Genomic DNA, 17,564 nt, shown 5'->3' with positions numbered 1-17,564 from the left:
TAAGCCCTGAGGCTCCTCCTGGAGAGCTGGAGGGGTGTGTGTGTTTCTTCCCTCTAAGGAGGATCAGCCGTGTGCATTCCCTCCCCTCGCTCATCTCCAGCACCTCAATTAAGGTCCTGGGCCAAATGGTGGTAGCTGGGGTGGGCTCCAGTGGGCCGTGCTTTAGTGGCAGTGCAGGGGCCATAACTGGTCCTTGTTTCTGCAGGTAGGACCTGTTGCTGTTGCTTCATGTCTAGCTCCTGGATTCTCTGTGGGGACTGGTGGTAGCTTGTACCTCACCCAAACAGTGCGCTGTGATGCTGAAAGGGCGCAGAGGGTTTCTTGTGAGTGGCCCAGACCTTGTCCCCCTTTCCTGCCTTTCACTCTCACATGCTCACTCTGAGGTCGTTGATGTGCTCACGCTTTAAACGCAGTTCTAACATCCATGATATCTGATCTCTCAATTCACAGCAAATTAAAAAGGGGGAGAGGGCCTTTTCCTTGAAGCCACGCTGCTCCCTTTCTGTGTTCCGTCCACTCTTCTTCTCTGTGTAGTCCCCAAACTTCTCATTTCTGGGATTTTACTCATGACGAAGTTTCTGCCTCCCAGAGGACACTCCTTCCATCTCCACTTGGCCAAACTTTAGCAAATGTCTCCTCCTCCAGGAGATCTGCCCAGATTTCCCCCACATCTCTCCCTCTCTTACTTCAGCTGCACAAGTAAATGAAACAGTATCTGGATGAATTAATTTAAAAATAAAATAACACACACACATAAATTATAAAAGCATTGAGGATTTTTTTTTTTAAACATTGGCTCAAACTTGAGGTCCCAGCTCCCAGGGGCCCCTCCCCTCTGTTCCGGGAAGTACAAGGTCTCATTCACAAGCAAGAACCAGCAGGAAAAGGCTGGCTCCCTGTACTCGGTTAAAGGAAAGAAGAAAAATTCTATGCAAATTGCTTTAAAATTTAAGAAGAAATGCCAGAAGGGAGCCCCCTGACCTCTGGAAGGCTCTGCTCTCTGTCTGACCGAGTCCTCCGAGGGTCTGGCGGGGCTGAGGTTCCATGCACTGCGTCAGACCATGGGGCCTCCTGCAAGGCCTCAGCGGGGCCACCAGGAAGTTGACTAAAAACGGAGACCGTGACCTACCTAGCTCACGTCTTTATGCTTCCGATGATTTATCACTGACACACTGATGTCGGAGGAGCCTGAGAAGATGTTTGCATCTTTTTAAAAAGGGAAACCGAAATGTTTTTCTGCAAAATGACATGCAAAGACTGTTCTAGACCCTTCCTCTTCCTCATGGGAACTTCCAATCTGAGCTCTAACCTGATTCTCCCTGGGTTACTGTGACATCTTGGACAAACCACTATTTTTTTGTCCCCACAGCGAAGGTTCCCAACTCATGGATGGGGAAAGTGAGGAAATTTAAGGCAGCAGTTGTAAAGCGTGGGGTAATTACTACTCTGTAGTAGACCGAGGGAATAATAACATTATTTATATGAACTCATTTAGTCCTTCCAATTAAAGGAGATGAGTCTTGTTATCAGCCCCCTTTTACAGAAGAGGAAACTGAGGTGTGAGGGGGTTAAGTAAATTGCCTTCAATGTCGAAGCTAGGAAGATGTCCAAGGGGGCTTTGAACTTAGGCAGGCTGCTTTAGACTCAAGTGTGCTTGGCTATAATAACAACATTCTAGCTTTGTTCCTAAGCTAGTTGCTGAAAATGCCTCTCAAATCATGTTTCACATGGATTCACTTGCTTTCCTTTATCACCCAGAGACAGAAAGGAGTTAGACGGTGGGGGTGACAGCCCAGCCCTTGGATCGTTGTGTTGAAACCTTGGCTCTCTCCCTTATACACCTTATGACTTTTGCCAAATCTCCATTTCCTCGTCTGTAAAATGGGCATGTAAATTGATCTCATGGCTTGTTGTGAGGATAAAATCAAATGTTGTGCTTGGCCCAGTGCCCAAGACATTGTGAAGGTACCCATGAATGACAGCTACTGTTCTTGTCACAGCAATCACCTTTAATGACAATGTTACTGTTGATTTGCATTTTCAAAAAACAACGCCCCTCCCCCCCCAGAAAAGAAAAACCTGAAGAAGGAAGGAGGACCTTGTCCATAATTGAGAGAATTAGAGGCTGAGACAGGAGACTGTTAAGTAGAGAAATCAGGAATGTGTTCTTTTTTTCTTTCTTGGCTATAAAATCCGACCATCGCCACTCGATGAAGAAAATAAATTAAGATCCTGCTACAGAAGCAGATGTGGTCAGCGGACACTTCTTCCTTTCATTCAGTTAATAGTTATTGAGTGCTTCTTCTGTGCCAGGCATTGCTTTTAGGCACTGGGGACACAGCGGAGAACAAAACAGAAAAACCCCTGTCCTCAGGGAGCTGACGTGTGTGCGTGTGTGTGTGGAGAGAGAGAGAGAAAATGTCAATAGTTCTGTGCAGTAGCTCTACCTGCCTCTGAGCAGGATCCCTCGTGGCGGCCAGGGCTCAGCTGGGCCTCCCTCACTCTCTCACCCCTAAAGCCAGGGGCACACCTTTTCATCCGGCTGTTTCTGCCTGTGGGTGGAAGTGAGGGGAGAGAAAGGGAGAGAGCGCTTGACTCAACTTCCTCGCATACCAGAAAATAAATAAAGGACTGACGCAAAGAGATTCCTCAGGTGAAGTGCTCATCGAGAGGCAGAGAGGCAATGCGCCCGGCGTTCTGCCCTCCTCCATCCCACTCCTGGGATGCTGGGACCCAGAGCAAGAGATCCAGGCAGTGGTGCAGGGACAGAAACGAGACAGTCAGTGGGGGAAACCAAGAGGACCGGGAGGGGTGAGGCTGCATCCAGGGGTCAGGGCAAATCATGTTAGCAGCTAACCTGCGCCAGGCTGCTGCTGAGAGCGTCACACGTGTTCAGATCAGCTCAGTCTTCCCCAGCACCCTGTGAGATAGGCACGGTTATTAGTCTGTTCAGAGACAAGGACATGGAAGCACAGAGAGACTGAGGAAAGTGGCCCAAGGCCACAGAGCGAGTCAATGGCAGATCTGGCTCAGGTTTGAACCCAGGCAGCGTGGCTCCAGGGTCTGGGTGCCTAACTCCACTACTGAGCCACTTAGCAAAGGACCCACGTCTCAGAAGGACAGCTGCACATCGCTGGGGTGAAACCAAGCGTCCCGGAGGTCTGCAGGACTTTCCTTGTCCTGCCCTCCCTCATGCTTCTCGGAGCCTCGGGGCGGAGATGTTAGGAACCTTCCCTTCCAGCCCCCTCCCTTGGCAGAGGAGGAAACTGAAGATGGAGAGCGACTTCCCCCCGGTCGTTGTCCAAGAGGGCCTCCTGGCAGAGCAAGGCCAGTCACTGCCACGCTGGGGCTGCATGTCGAGGTCTTGGGGTGAAGAGTTGCTTCCCTCACTGGAGACTCTTCAAATGTCCTGGGTCAGAAAACCTCAGTCCTTCCATCGCAAACCCGGAGAGAGGATCAGAGATGATCAGGGAGGGGTGCGCTTAACTGAGCTCCCCCAGGAAGCTCCATCTTGAAGGCTGCCTTTGTCCTACTCCATGGAGAACTTGCTGCCATGGGGAGGAAGCCGGGGTGGGGGGTTGGGGGGGTGGGGGGTGGGAGTGGGTGGAGGGCGGCCAGTACACCCCAAGCCTGACAGGTCATGGAGTCTGTTTTCTAGCCTGATGCCTTCTGGTCTGAACTTGACATTCAGCGGTGCCCACTTTACACCAGTTACCAAGCTGACTGGCGATGAGGAGGACACCAGGTTAGCAAGGTGTTCCTGCCTTTTCCGGGAGGTAGAGATTCTCTCACCAACACACTGAAATGTAAGGCACTTGTGATGTAACAGCTGGAGTAACAAAACCCTTTGGAGATTCCTGTCCTAACTCGCTCCAGAACCAGATAAGGCTCTTCGTGGGTGTAAGGATTCTGCCGCTGGTAGGTCTGAGGTGGCAATCAGGGGCACCCTATCCAGCAGCTCTGCCCAGGGCTCCTGCCGGGCAGGCCTCCAAGCCTAACTCACAAAGCGGATGCACAAATCTGAAGCCAGGACCCCTAGGAGCCCGAAAAGATTTGCTCAAACGGCTTTCTTAGAGAAACAAAATTTCCACCTGGGGAAAGGCGACCTGAGGAGTCCTGGGCCAGAGATTACATCTGGGCTTGTCTGCTTCCCAGGAAGCATATTCATTATATTCTTATAATTTATTCTAAATCTGTAATGCCAAGAAAATCAATGGTGGGCGTCAGTATTGACAGCCCTGCTCCTGACCACACCTGCATCTTTTGGGTGTGCCTTAGCATCTTGGGAAGGGAAAATACAAAACACTTTGCGATGGGTCATCTTTGGTCCCCCGCCCCGGGGCACGTTGCAATTTGTCTTCCCCTTCCCGCCCGAATTTGGGGCTCCATGTGGGGCCAGGCAGCCATCTTGCGGTGGGAACAGGGCAGGCCGTGCTCGGCCGGTCCCAGGCCCACGACGCGGTTCGCCTCGAGCACCAGGCGGTCCCAGCTCAGCGCCTTTGGGGCGTAGGGAATGGCGCGGCCCTGTCCCAAGCTCCTGAACCGCCCGGTAACATCTATCCAAGGCCGTCGTGCAAGGAAGCTATTTGCACGGCATTGGCAATGCTGCAGCTCGGGAGGGGGCCGCATCTGGTGTCTTGGGGCCTCCAGGGCTAGCCGGGCGGTCCCGCAATCCGTCGGTGTCTCCTTGGAGCAGGGGATGCCGGCTGTAACCCGAGAGAACGCTTCACCCTGGAACCTCAACTCAGGTCCTGGCAGAACGCAGGAGAAGCTTCTCTTGTCATCCCTTTTAACTAATCTCGCCCTCCCGCGTCTGGCCCCCGTCCCTCCCGGCTGGTGGCAGCGCGGGCCGCCCCGTGGGGACTGGGCTGGCCTGAACCCGCTTCCCTGCCTCGCCTCTGGGTTACCGCTTTTGGTTTGCGCTCACACGCTGAATGTCGGATTTCCCCGGGAATCGGGATTATTATATCTGCGATGTATTCTAACCCCAAGGTTCCGAGAAAATCTCTAGTGTTAATGTCAACCGAGCGGGTGAGAACGGGGTTCTTCGTGGTGGAAAATGAAAAAACTGCCTCGTGGTGGGTCACGTCAAGTCTCTGCCCCTTGTTTACGGTCGTTCTGAAAGACCTGTCTCCCCAAGGGGAATCCAACTTGTGCGAAATGTAGATTTCACCTGTGATTCTGCGGACTGGAGAGAAATGATCTAGGTCTGGTTTTCAAAACGATTTAAAAAGAAAAAAAGCAACCCAGATAGGCCCCAGGAATCAGGCAAGAGAGCACCCACGACACCAGCGCCTCCGACCTCCAGACGTTACATACACGAAGCACCCTCGAAACACCACGAAGCTGCGGAGGGGGGATGTCAGACACAGGGTGCCCGGCTGGTCCCCGAGGGAAACTCTTGGCCGCTCCACGTCCGTGGCGCGGAGGACCCTGCCCTTGGGCCCAGAGACCCGGGCGCCAGCTGCACTCTGTCCGCGCGCGCCCAGACGCACCCGCCGGTCGTGGGCACAAACTGGGGATTCTTATTCCGGAGCCACTCTGAAGGCGAGATCGGGTTTGTCCCACGACCCTGGCGCCAGGAAGCTGTGGAAAGAGACAGACCCCAATTTTCTCCCCTTGGAGTTGAGACAAAACCTGAAAGCCCGAGGTTACCCGCACGGCCAGAGGTGGCGCCTCGGCGGCGGGGGCGGCCAGAGCCCGCGTGCCCGCGCGGTTCCCAGGCCCGGCTTCTGTTTCTTTCCTGGCGGTTGAGTTAGTTACTTAGCGGGTTAGCTAATAGCAAGCTCGCAGCAGCATTTACGCAAACGCCGAGCCTGGTCTCACGCTGAGTCCCCGCGTCGGCCAGACCGAGAGTTGCCCGGCTGCCCTCCGGGAGGAGGGAAGAAGGGGAATTCTTGGTAATTAGAGGGGAGGTTTTCCCCGGGACGCCCCTCGGTGAAGTGGCCTTCGCTTCGGCTGGGGAACAAAGGGCTACGGTGCCTGCGCGCCGCGCGCCCTCGGGGCCCGGCGCGGCCCGCATTCACGCCCCTCCCCGCGCCGCTGCGGCCGCGGGCTTTGTGCGCTCCGGCTGCGCGCGGCGCTGCACCTGCCCGGCTTTAAGTACCTTGGCGAGGCGGCGCGGGCGGCTTTTCTAATCGCCATCTCCAAAGTACCTGCTCATGAATAAACACCAGCCCCATTTATCAGGTACTTAGCGCTCATTGTGAAGAGGAAATTGGCCCTTTTCTGAAAGTGTCTATCCTCAACCCATCTGCACAGTCGTGGCTGCACAATTTCCCCCACCCTTTAGGCACACACACACACACACACACACACACACAAACATACACACACTCGCAACACGAGGCTCCTCCAAGCTAAGATAAACTCGCTTTTCTTCCGTAAGTGCGTGATTGAGCCACAACAATAGACGGAGAGGAGCAGGCCGCTGGGTCAATAGCCCACGTCTCTCCCATTGATAGGAAAAGTCAGCCTGCGGAATGCACGGTCTTCGGAAAGCCTTGTTCTGCGTTCCGGCTACAGGGGCCTGTGGACGCACTTGCCCAAAGCCGCATGGATCCTCCAAACTTTGGGCTAAATGTTAGAAACGGTGGCCTAAGGTGTCCGTGGTGCCTGTCAACCTCAGCCGGGTGGGCCCCAGCTGCACCTGCATTCCCAGCCCTTCCCTCTCCTCCGCTCCCCTCTCTCTCCACCAGGGCCCCACATCTGGGTCTGGCTGTTAAGGCTTGGGTAAGCAGGACAGAGCAAATAACAACCCCGACAACTCAATTTGCAAAAACCCTCGCCAGCACAAGGCAAAGTGGCTCTTCTGGCCCGGCTGGGCCGAATGGTAGTTTCTGGCCGACACAGCTAAGGTTTCTGTGTGTGCAGAGCTAGAGAAGGGGTGACTGGCCTAGCCCACACAACTGTGCCAGCCGCCCGGAGGGTAAAAAAGCTGGGTAAACGAGCATAAATTCGTAGATGACACAAAGTCACACGGGTGAGTTTATAAACGCGTTTGCGTCCTGAGGGCTCGCTTATTTGAGGGTTCACTGATCCATTCCTTCCAACATATGCGCTTGCAACACACGGACACGGGCGCGCCTTCCCAGGGCTCTGTTCCCTGGGTGGAATTCGCACAATCGATTTTCTGGACCTGAGTATGGCCACAGGCAGCTCTGAAAATGAAACCGTTTGATAAGTCTGGAGATTTCGCCAATCGAACCTTTTAAAATGGCTTTGTCTTCCTTCGGCTCTCTCGATCTCATTCTGTGCTTTACAAATAGAAGCCTGGGGCCTCTCCCAAATGCCGGGCACTGCCACCCAGCCCTTGAGTGGTTCCTGGAGGTGGTCACACAGGGTTCAGGAACCCAGGATGTTTAGAAAATCACTGCATTTTGGGGTTTCCTAGCCCATTCCCTTTACACTAAACGCAAGCAGCCTCTGAAATTCCAGTCTCCAGTCTCCTGCCAACGACTGGGTAGGACCCTTGGGGTCCTGCTGGGGTGCTGGCGGGTGTGCTCGGCTTGGTTCGGGGCCGGCCTACAAGGGGAACTGGGTTGTCCTCCAGAGGCGGGCGGGTGCGCCCGGTCTGAGCACGAGAACTGGGGACTTGGGGGCGCCCACAGAAATGCCGGTGGGTTCGTTTCCCCCACTCCATGCTGGCGCCAGGCCCGCTGTGCTCCTTCCCGAGGCTTGGCAGCGCCATCATGCCGAAGAAAACAAGCTCAGGCCCCGAATTCGCCCAAACACTGCCGCTCATTTTTGGAATATTCTAGAAAAAACCCACAAGAACCCGTGTCTCTTTATGATTAAAGGGAGGTAATTGGTGAGGTCGGCCATCTGCATGAGGGCAGACGCTGGAACTGCGAGGGTGACTTTGAGAGATGGACTCGAAACTAGGAATGGCTCGGAATTCCCGTGTCTCCGGCCTTCCTGCTACACAACGGACTCAGGATCCCCCCTCCTCCAGCCCTGCAGGGCATCCAACAAACCCTTTCTTCTCAGGCGCCCCCTCCCCACCTCAGGGTCTAGAGGCTGAGCCTAGCCTCCTGAAGCTTTGTTTTATTTGGAGAAAATTCTGGAATTGTAATTCGTTGCTCTAGCACGTTTGTGCTGAATACCTATATGGCCCGGTTGTGTGTGCTTCCGCAGGCATCTGTGGCTTTCAGGGCAGCTGGCTGCGTCCAAGGACTTGGGGGACGGGGAGAAGGCTCTGGGCGTCCTCCGCAAACACTGGGATTGGCCACCGCTGCGCGGCTGGAGGCTGGTGGGGGCAATAAAGGCTTCAGTCCTCTCCTATTGGCGCCCCCATTTTCACTCTTCGCAGCCAGGCCCTCAGTCCTTTTGAGCTGCGACTCAACTTCCCCAAAAGCCCAGGGAGGAGCGAAATCGAACAGGGGCAGGGCACGGCAGCCCCCGAGGCTGATTCGCGCGCCTGCAGAGGGCAGCCAGGCCCGAGGCCTGCGCAGCCGTTTGGAAAACGCGGGGGATCCGAGCGAGGCACTCAGGGCTAGACATGGGCGGTGGCAAGGCCATGAGGCCGGCCCTCCCCACGCAACGTGGCTTGTCCTTGAACAGCCCACTCTCCCCAAACCTCCCCCTCCCCCCATTTCACCTCGGTTCTTGGGGACGAGTGGCCCCGCGGGAGTTTCTCCCGCCCGATGACAGGAGCGCGTGGCGCCGCCTGGCCTGGAGTTGGCAAGCCTGCGGAAGGCTTGTGGGGTCGGGCCTCGATAGACCCCGGAAAGAGCGTTCTGGTGAAGCCGAGCAGGTCCAGGACAAAGAGGGGCCCGCGCGAAAGCGCGGGGCCGAGAAGGGAGCGCTGAGGGCGGGCACCGAAGCCTGTTAGCTGACCTCACAGCTAGGCTTCAGCAGCCACGTGCTCTCCCATCCCGCCTCGGGAGTACAGGGGGCCCCTGGCTATTTCACGTTGCAGATACGTTGGACCCCCTGGAGGGGATGCGGAGGGATCTGCGGTCCCTGCACAGTCTCGCCTTCTGAAACCCCTCGGTTCATTGAAACAACCCGGCCTGCACGACACGCCCGGCCACTACTTGCGTGTCTGGGTGCCCAAGGCCGGAGGATCCCGGTTGCACTCCCTTCCCCCACTGCAGCCGGGGGTCTTGCCCCTGTTCTCTGCAACTAGCTTTGGCGCCGCCCTCCAGGGAGGAGGGGCTGCAGCGACCTCGGCTCACCCTGGGGGTTTGGACGTCCCCGCCTTCTCTGCATGGAGTGGCTTCCTGCCCTTTGTAGGGCTTCTCCCTGGCGCTCTTTGGCTGCCCAGGCCCTCCCTCGCCCACGGCACAGATGGAAACGCTGAGGCCAACTGGCTCATGGTGGCCAGCAGCCGGCGGCAGACCCTGGGTGAGCCTGCCCTGGTCCCCTCCACACCCGCGGCCGGCGGCTCTCTGCCGGGCGCTGGAAGGAGAGGGGCGTTCCTAGAGACCTCAGGGGAAAGGGGCGGCCAAGTCGGGCCTTGGAGTTACCACGTTCCCTCTGCCCAGTTTACTCTCGCAGTCTCCGTTCCAGTCTGGACAGAGGTTCCCTGACTCCTCCTACCGCCGAGCCGAGCACCGGCGGGAGCAGATTTCCCGGCGCGGGCTCCTCCAGTCGGGTCTGAGGGTCACGTGCGTTCGTTGGCCCCCCACCCCTCGGCGCGCCTGTTCCCGATACGCCGGCAGAGGGAGCCGCCGGCCGGGGAGGAGCGCGTGTGGATGCCTTTCCTGGGTTCCGGGTGCCACACTGTGGGGCTCTGTGGTTCAGATCCACGCCTGACTCCCCCGTGTCCCAAAGCGGCAAAGTAACGCGGACCAAGCCACAGATGCACGTGGCTCACCGAGGGTGGGAGTGGTGGCGGAGACACCTGCTGCGCGACCTGCGGGGTGCGGGCCAGGAGCTTCCAAGCCGACTCTTCAGTTTGTAGCTATGTGGACACTCGAGAAAATCATTGTTAGGGGAACTGTGGAGTGTATGTGTGTGTGTGTGCACCTAAGTGTGTAGAGGCAGGGAAGGGGCAGGAGGAGAAGCCCCTGACACTTGGCCCCTCAATTTCTGAGCTGGAAGGGGTTTGCTAGAACGTCTGGCAGCAGTTAGAGGTCGGGGGGATGCAGGGGGCTTGGGAAAGGGCTGTCCCTTGGCTGTCTTCTGAGCCTGAGTTTCCTCTGCTGTGAAACATGGAAATTGTGTCAGGGCCGTGGTTCTGGGGTGCCTCTGAAGGAACATGTGCGCGTGTGTGTTCATGTCTGGGAAGCAGCATGCGGCCCCTGAGAAGGAGTGTGTGTCCGTGCACGGAGCCTGGGAAAGCATGAGGGGCCTGTGTGCATTCGCCCATGAAGGGGTACGCATGCCTGCAAGTTCTGTGGAAATGTGTTTGTGCCTACAGAAGTGTGTGCCTGTGAGTGGCGTGTGTATGTATAAAGGGGTAATGGTGGATAATTGCACCCTCAAAAGGGGTGAGTGTGTGTGTGCACATTCATGCACAGGCACCCTGGCACACCCCCCTCCCCAGCCCCTGTGCACTGGGACTCCTGCCTCCAGGAGGAAGAAGTGAGGAGGTGAGGAGGCCGCGCCCAGGCTCCAGGCTGTGCCCTGCCCGGTGCCCAGCGGGCTCTAAGGGCTGCAATTAGGCAACGCTTCTCCTGGGCTTGGGGGCAGGGGAGGAGGAGGATTATGGCAAACCCTTTTCTATTTTGCAGCCCGCTAAGCCTGCAGCGTGTCCCTGGTGTTAGCATGAGAATGGGCCGCGGCCCTGTGAACCCCTCCCGACCCGCTGACCCCTCCCCTACGTGAATAGTGGGCCTTGCGGCCTCCCCAGCCTCTCCAGCCAGCTCCTGCAAAGCCAGGGCTCCTAATCAGGGTAATTTAATATATTTTAAGCCCCCGGCGGCTTTATTTTCCCTCCTTTTCGAGTTTGTTTTAGGCATTCACAGCTCTCACCCCGTCATTAGACAGCCTTATTTGACGGAGGGAAGGAGCTGCTATGAGACCACAGCCCTTTGTGTCCCCCACATAAGCTGGGCTTCCCTGTAATTAGAATGGTATTCCCAGCCATTGAGGCCTTTCAGGAGGCGGGACAAAAACTCCAGAGATGAATATCTCCCAACTCCCAGCCCCCTGGCCGGGAAAGGGGCTTAGAGTTAAAGGGACTCCTTGGGGAGGGCAGTCTGGGAGCAAGGACAGTGAGGTCCTGCCAGGGTGAGGAATTTAGAGGCCACAGGGATTGGGCATCAGACAAAGGCTGGGTGAGGTTCCCCGTAAACACCGGTCACCTCTGCACACTCCCCCACACGTTCCGCCAGCCTCAGGACCCGCCCTGGCCCAGCTTCTGTGCTTAGAGCACCTGCATATGTCCATGGGGTCGGGGGGTCTGTAAGCAGACTGGGGTGTGCATGTACAACATGTGTGCACATGGAGTCATCCAGACGGTGACTCAGGTATGGCTTCGTGTCTAAACACACACACACACACACACACACATATAGTCACTCACATGTAGGCTTGAGATTACATTGTAAACACACAGACACACACACACACACACACATGCACACATGCATGCTCATCCACAAGATCACAGTGTCACCGCACCAGGTTGGGAGATGCTTGTAAATACACACACATACCACACACACTGTCACCCAGATATGGAGCCCGTTTGTCTTTATATTCGTGTATACGCATGCACACAAGCCACCCAAACTGCGGATTGCTTGTGAACACACACATACTCATATATACATATCTATACACCTCTAGGGTCACCCAGACCCCGTTTCTTCTGTGGCTGTAGGTCATTTACCAGCTGGTGCACACTGTGGTAATGCCATGCTTCCCCCTCAGGATGTAGGCTTGCTTCCGGTCGCAGTCTGGGATCCATGCCCAGCCTGAGTTCAGATACAGAGACTGACACATACACACATGCAGGGATCCGCAGGCACATCCCCAGCTCGCACTGGCACGTGAAAACCCAGAATACTATGGAACTGAAATGCCATCGCAGTGTTTCCACATTTCCAGGTCAGCCTCTCCAAGACACTCAGGACCAGACACGCAGGAGGGTTTCAAGGATCAGCCCCTGTCCGACTACACACTGTGCTGTGAACTCAGCCCCCAGATGGGCTGGATTCTCCTCTGGGGTGCAGTGGGGGGGTCTCCCCATGCCATTGGGAAAGAGAAATCTCCCTTTTCCAGATTTCCCCTTTGGACTGGGCTCCAAAGACAGAAGGCAGGTGCTGGCTCTCTGGAACTATCTGTAGCCTTTCCCAGGTCTCAGGAAAGGCCCAGAGGGTGATACTGGGTCTGGGTGGCAGTGTAAGGGAGAGCTCAACTTGCCGACTAACCCTCAGGGGAAGCAGACCCTTAGAGAAGTAGTGAGTGCCTCACTTCTGGGAGGATTCCAATGGAGGCAGGATGACTACCAGTCATTGCTATGGGGCAATTTATTTCATTCAGCCCCTCCTCTGTGTCAGATCCTGGGCCCAGAGCTTGGAGTACAGTGATGAGTAACATACAAGCCTGTCTTCAGAGGAACTTAGAGTCTTTTTTTTTTTTTTGAGTTAGCCCTTAGCTAACTCCTGCCAGTCCTCCTCTTTTTGCTGAGGAAGACTGGCCCTGAGCTAATATCCATGCCCATCTTCCTCTACTTTATACGTGGGACGCTTACCACAGCATGGCTTGACAAGCAGTGCCATGTCTGCACCCGGGATCTGAACCCCGGGCTGCCAAAGTGGAACATGTGCACTTAACCACTGCACCACCAGGCCGGCCCCCAAACTTAGAATCTTAAAAGGATGACCAGACACACACAATACGTGGGCCTGGGGCAGGGTACAGGGATGGGGCTGGGGCAGAGTGGAAAGAGGCGTGATGGGCTTCTAGTTTCCATGGGAATAGGGTATCAGGGACTGGAGTGGCCCATTTAATGTCCTGTGCCTGAGACACAGTTGTGGCATCTTGGAAGTCCTCATGTGGATAAATGATGGATTAACTGGTCTCCAAGACCTCTCTCTACTCTTAAGATTCTTGGACTCCTGGTCTGGGTCCATGGCTTGCTCACTGTGGCACTCTTTGCAAGGTAGATTGGCTCTCCCTAACTCACTCTGCACAGTGTTACCTTATCACGGCCCTTATTGCCCTGCACGGGAGCTGCGCCCAGGGCCATTCCAGGTCTCCAGGAACAAGGCGAGGCTCGTAAAGAGTGTGCTGAGTCCTCTTTGAGGGGGTGGTGGTGGGGGGCAGTCAAAGAGCAGTAGGTCAGGTTCATTTGGGGTTCCTGGCTTCTTAGAAGTAAAGTACAGACCACTGATTCTTGTTAAGTCTCATTCTCTTCTTTTCCAGGAGGAAGTACAATTTTGAAGGGACAAGGGCAGGGATGTCCAAAATGCTAGTGATTTGCATGCTTTTATTTTTTTTACCCTTACCTCTCCTTCAAAATGTGGGGAAATTGTCTTATTCTTATAAGTGCAGGTGCCACAAGCAAACACATACCCGGGAAATGACCAGGAAAACCCTGACATCTCTTTCTAGATAAAACGTTCATTTGTTCCTCTTTCTAGGAGAAATTTCCCAGGGAAATTAGAGAACAAGAGACGCTTTGAAGCCACTTCCAATGTCTTTTTTTTTTTTAAACCACAGTGTTCCGTGGGGTAACATAGTGGTTAGGAGCCTGAGCGCTGGATAGGACCCAGGTTCAAAGCCACTCACCAGCTCTATGTGACCCTGGGCACGTCTCTTGGGGCCTGAGTGTCTTCAGCTGTAAAGTGGAGATAATAACAGTACCACCATGTTGGGGTTGTTGTGAGGTTTGAATGAGCTAATACATGCAGAAGAGCCGAGAGTGCCTTTCACGCAGTAAGTGCCCAATTCATGTTAGCTAAGGGGCTTAAGATCAGAGAGCTCAGTAAACGTGTTAGGTAAATGAGTGCATTTTTCATATTGCTTGCATTTAGGAAAAAGTTGCAGGAAAACAAGATCTTCCTGGAAGCCTCTCGCGTGTGACTTTGGCGGGAGGTGGGGACAGGGTGGGAGCGGGCCGACGGTGGTTGGAGGGTCCCTTACGGCTTAAAAAAATAAACTTTCCAGGTTCCCGAGCTGGTGCTAGCTCAGGTCGTTACCGCGGGCGCCAGCAGGGGGAGCCCGAGTCGCCGCAGCGTGGCCGGCTCCTGCAAGCAGAGCGGGAGTTACACTTGACAGAGCGCCTACTGTGTGCAGTGCACCAGTCAGGCGCTGGGCGGCGCCGCCCCCGCAGGATGGAGGGGAAGTTGGGGGTGCGGGTGGAATGGTGAGGTGCCCTGGAAAGAGCGCAGACGTGGAGGCCAGACTTCTTGCGCACTAGGGGCCCAGGTTTGGGGCCTGGCGGGGCCTGGGGTAGGGAAGTCCAGTGCGTGGCGACCTGCTCGTGCAGAGCGGCTCTGTGCTCTGCTTCCCCGCTCCACCCTCCGCCTCTGCACCCAGCCCCTCTCACAGGGAGCCTGTGGCCTGGAGGCCTGGGCTCAGGGCCTCTTCCATGGCAGTTTGGAAATGAAAACCGGACCCCTCCCCCAGCCCTTCCTGCCCCCCTGCGCGGGCCTGCGAGGAGGTAAAACCCCGACCCTGCCTTTGCACGAGGCGGTGCTGCTAAGGATCTGGCCTTGGCCTTCACGTGCAACGTTTTCTCCATCACTTCCCTGCCGTGGTGGATCGGCAGCGGAGGGAAGTGCTAATTCGGGAGCCCTGGTACGTATGTACGTATATGTATGTACGTAATTGTTGTTTCCATAGATATTTTAAAATATCAAAGCTGACAACGACCCATCCTTGTGGCTGGTTAAACCAGTTTGCATCTCGGCTTGAAGATGCAGGAATCAGAAGGACGTTGAGGAGCAGAACGACCGAGGACGCTTTCCTTCTAGCCCCAGGGCAACAGAGTCCCCTACCCCCAGCTCTCACAGAGCGCGGTGGGACGGCAGGATATGGAGCTGGTGGGAGCGGTCTGGATGCTCCCTGCCCACCGGAGGGCCCCAAGGAACAGGGTCGTGGAGACAGAGACTCCAGCGCAGGTCCTTGCCGCCTTGGGGGCCCTGCCAGCTCTTCACCCATGGCTTCTGTCCTGGCAGACTTGTCCTAGCCTGGCTCCTGCCCTCCCGGGTGCTCCTAGGGAAGTTGGGTTGGAGTCGTGGAGTTCCACATTTCCAGCTGTGTGGTTGGTCAGGTCAGTTGACGTCTCTGAGCAATTTGGAGCAGAAATAGCAAGCCCTCAGCGGAATGTGGGCTCCTTCAGGGAGACTGTCTGTGAATTCCCCAACCGATGTCTCTCAGGACTGAGTGCTGGACACATTGCTGGATTTTTCTCTCCTTGAATCCTCACACTCATCTGGAGGGTCACATTCTCCTGGCTTTACAGGTGAAGAAGCTGAGGTCTTGATACATGGGGAGATGGATGCTCTTGTTTCTGGGGCAACTATTGTTCCCTAGGCCCCTTTAGAAGTTTCTGAATTGGGGTGCTAGGGCCTGGAGACGGAGGAGAGGCACCTATGGTAACTCTGGCTGAGGGCCGATGTCCCCTTCACCTGGAGTCTTGTTCTGAGGAACTGGAGTGGGGCCCTGGGCAGCACAGGTCACCTCCACGGCTTCACTCTTCCCATCTGTAAAATGGGCATGTACATGTCTGCCCAACCCTGCACAGAGGTCGCAGAGGTCTAGAGAGATACCAGGAAGTGGGCTGGTTGGCAGTGGGGGAGGTCTCCCCTAATTCTGGGAAGTCTCCTCAGGCACCCTCCCTTCCTGGAGGGTGCCCACATTTTAATGACAGAGCAACACTTATGAGGGTTGTGATAAGAGGTTTACTTTTGTCTCAATGACTCCTGATAGAAGCCCCTGGGAGGAACTACTTTCCCCTCATTTCACAGGTGGAGAAACTGAGGCTTCGAGCAGTTAAGTGAAGGGTGACTTGCCCAAGGTCCCCAAGTGAGTGTAGAAAAAGGGAAGGAGCTGGAGTTTGAATTGAGATCCAGTTTTGGCCACCCCTTCACACCCAGGAACCTAGTCCCAGGCACTCCCCCACTTGTGTATCCGCCTCATTGTCCCTTGAGGGCCGGGTGGTTCTGAGGTTGGGGCCCATGAGCCTGGATCCTGTTGGAGGCTGGCCTCCTGCCCCGTTTCAGAGAGAAGCAGGCCTAGGGACCAAGCCCCTTCCCAGTGGGCTTGGCACCCCCTCCCAGTGTGGGAAGGCTCCCAGGGGACTCCTGGGCGTCCATCCCGGAGGCAAGGGAAGGAGAGAGGGGCAGGCGGCCGGTAGGGTGGCCGCGTGGGCCTGGGTGGTGGCGGAGAGGGTAGAGGGCCAGAGTCACTGTAGGGTTCAGTGGTGTGGGGCCCTCTGGGATGCCTGGGTGGGTTCCCGCTGTGGTTTGCTGGTGTCCCTAAGACTAGAGTCCCACTCTCCACCCTCTTTCCCCTCAGGGAAGCTGAGCGAAAGCTCCCCTTTGGGGACTTGCAACCCAGAGGTCATTTCAGAGAGAGAAATCCCGCGGCCCCTCCAGTCCTCCTTGACCCGGCAAGACCGCACCTTCAGGAGGCACAGCAGGGTCCCTTCAGTCTGCAGATTCCAAGTGATGCTCCCAGCTCCAGGAAAGAGAATCCTGCTGCCCTCCAGATAGGAAAATCAAACCGGTTAGAATGCGTCCCAAGAGACTAGATCTGGGTGGTGCGGGGGGCGGGGGGAGGGCAGGAGGAGAGAGTGAGGGCTCTCCCACCCCACCCCACCCCACCCCACCCAGGAGAAACTGCTATTGGCGGAAGAGAATCTGCACTGGATCTGAGATGATTCCGACTGATCGTCCAACTCCAGAAGCAGCTTCGTTCTCCGGAGCTTTGTCAGCAGGACGTGACTGCACAGGGGTGCCGGCAACACTGGGCTGCGCGGGGGAGATGCCCCAGATTAGGTTGCAAACAGCCTCTTCCCCTACCTGCTGCAGACTCGGTTTCATTTTTAATTCTCCAAAGTCGGAGAAATAAATTCCGGAGTGTGCGACGAAAACTATCTTAAGAGGCCTTGCTCTTATTGGCATTCCCAAAGTCCGTGAGGGTCTGGCTCATCCGCGTTCACAGCGGCCTCGTGAAGCGGCGCGGCGGCATTGTCATCTCCATTTTTGACGATAGAAAACGGGGTTTTCCAAAGGAGGATGTTCCCTAAGCCTGGTCCGGGCTCCTTCCCCAGCAGCCGGCCCCGCCTCCAGGCTCCCAGCCCAGCGGCGGGGCGGGCGCTGTCCACCCCGTGGTGCTGAAACGCGGGCCGCCTCTTCTGGAGTCACAGACAGAGCGCGCTTCCTCAGCCGCACCCCGGCCCCTCTTCCCGCCTCTGAGGCTGGCTCCTCCAGGGCGTCGAGGTGCGGGATTCTTCATGGAAGGGAAATAGTCCAAGTCATCGTCATCCTGCCCCCAAGCCTCAATAGCCACCTAACTAGTCTTACCACTTCCAGTCTTGCCCCCTCAATCCATTCCCCACTCAGCACCCGGAGTGGTTTTTTCAAGAGGCAAATCTCATCATATTTAAAACCCTCCTGTGATTTCCCATCTAATTCAGAGTGAAAACTTAAAGTTCTTGC

The 17,564-nt window shown here is 55.9% G+C and overlaps 1 long non-coding RNA gene across 1 annotated transcript in view; it reads left to right on the top strand.

Annotated features, from left to right (window-relative positions):
* The window catches only part of LOC106782122 (uncharacterized), a 29,258-nt gene that overhangs the window by 548 nt on the left and 11,146 nt on the right, over positions 1-17,564 (top strand). The gene's annotated exons all lie outside the window — the stretch shown is intronic.

The sequence above is a fragment of the Equus caballus genome, chromosome 1, assembly GCF_041296265.1.
Source record: "Equus caballus isolate H_3958 breed thoroughbred chromosome 1, TB-T2T, whole genome shotgun sequence".
In the NCBI taxonomy this organism is placed as follows: Eukaryota; Metazoa; Chordata; class Mammalia; order Perissodactyla; family Equidae; genus Equus; species Equus caballus.
Note: the sequence above shows the minus strand (reverse complement) of the source record. Positions and strands in the feature narration are given on the sequence as shown.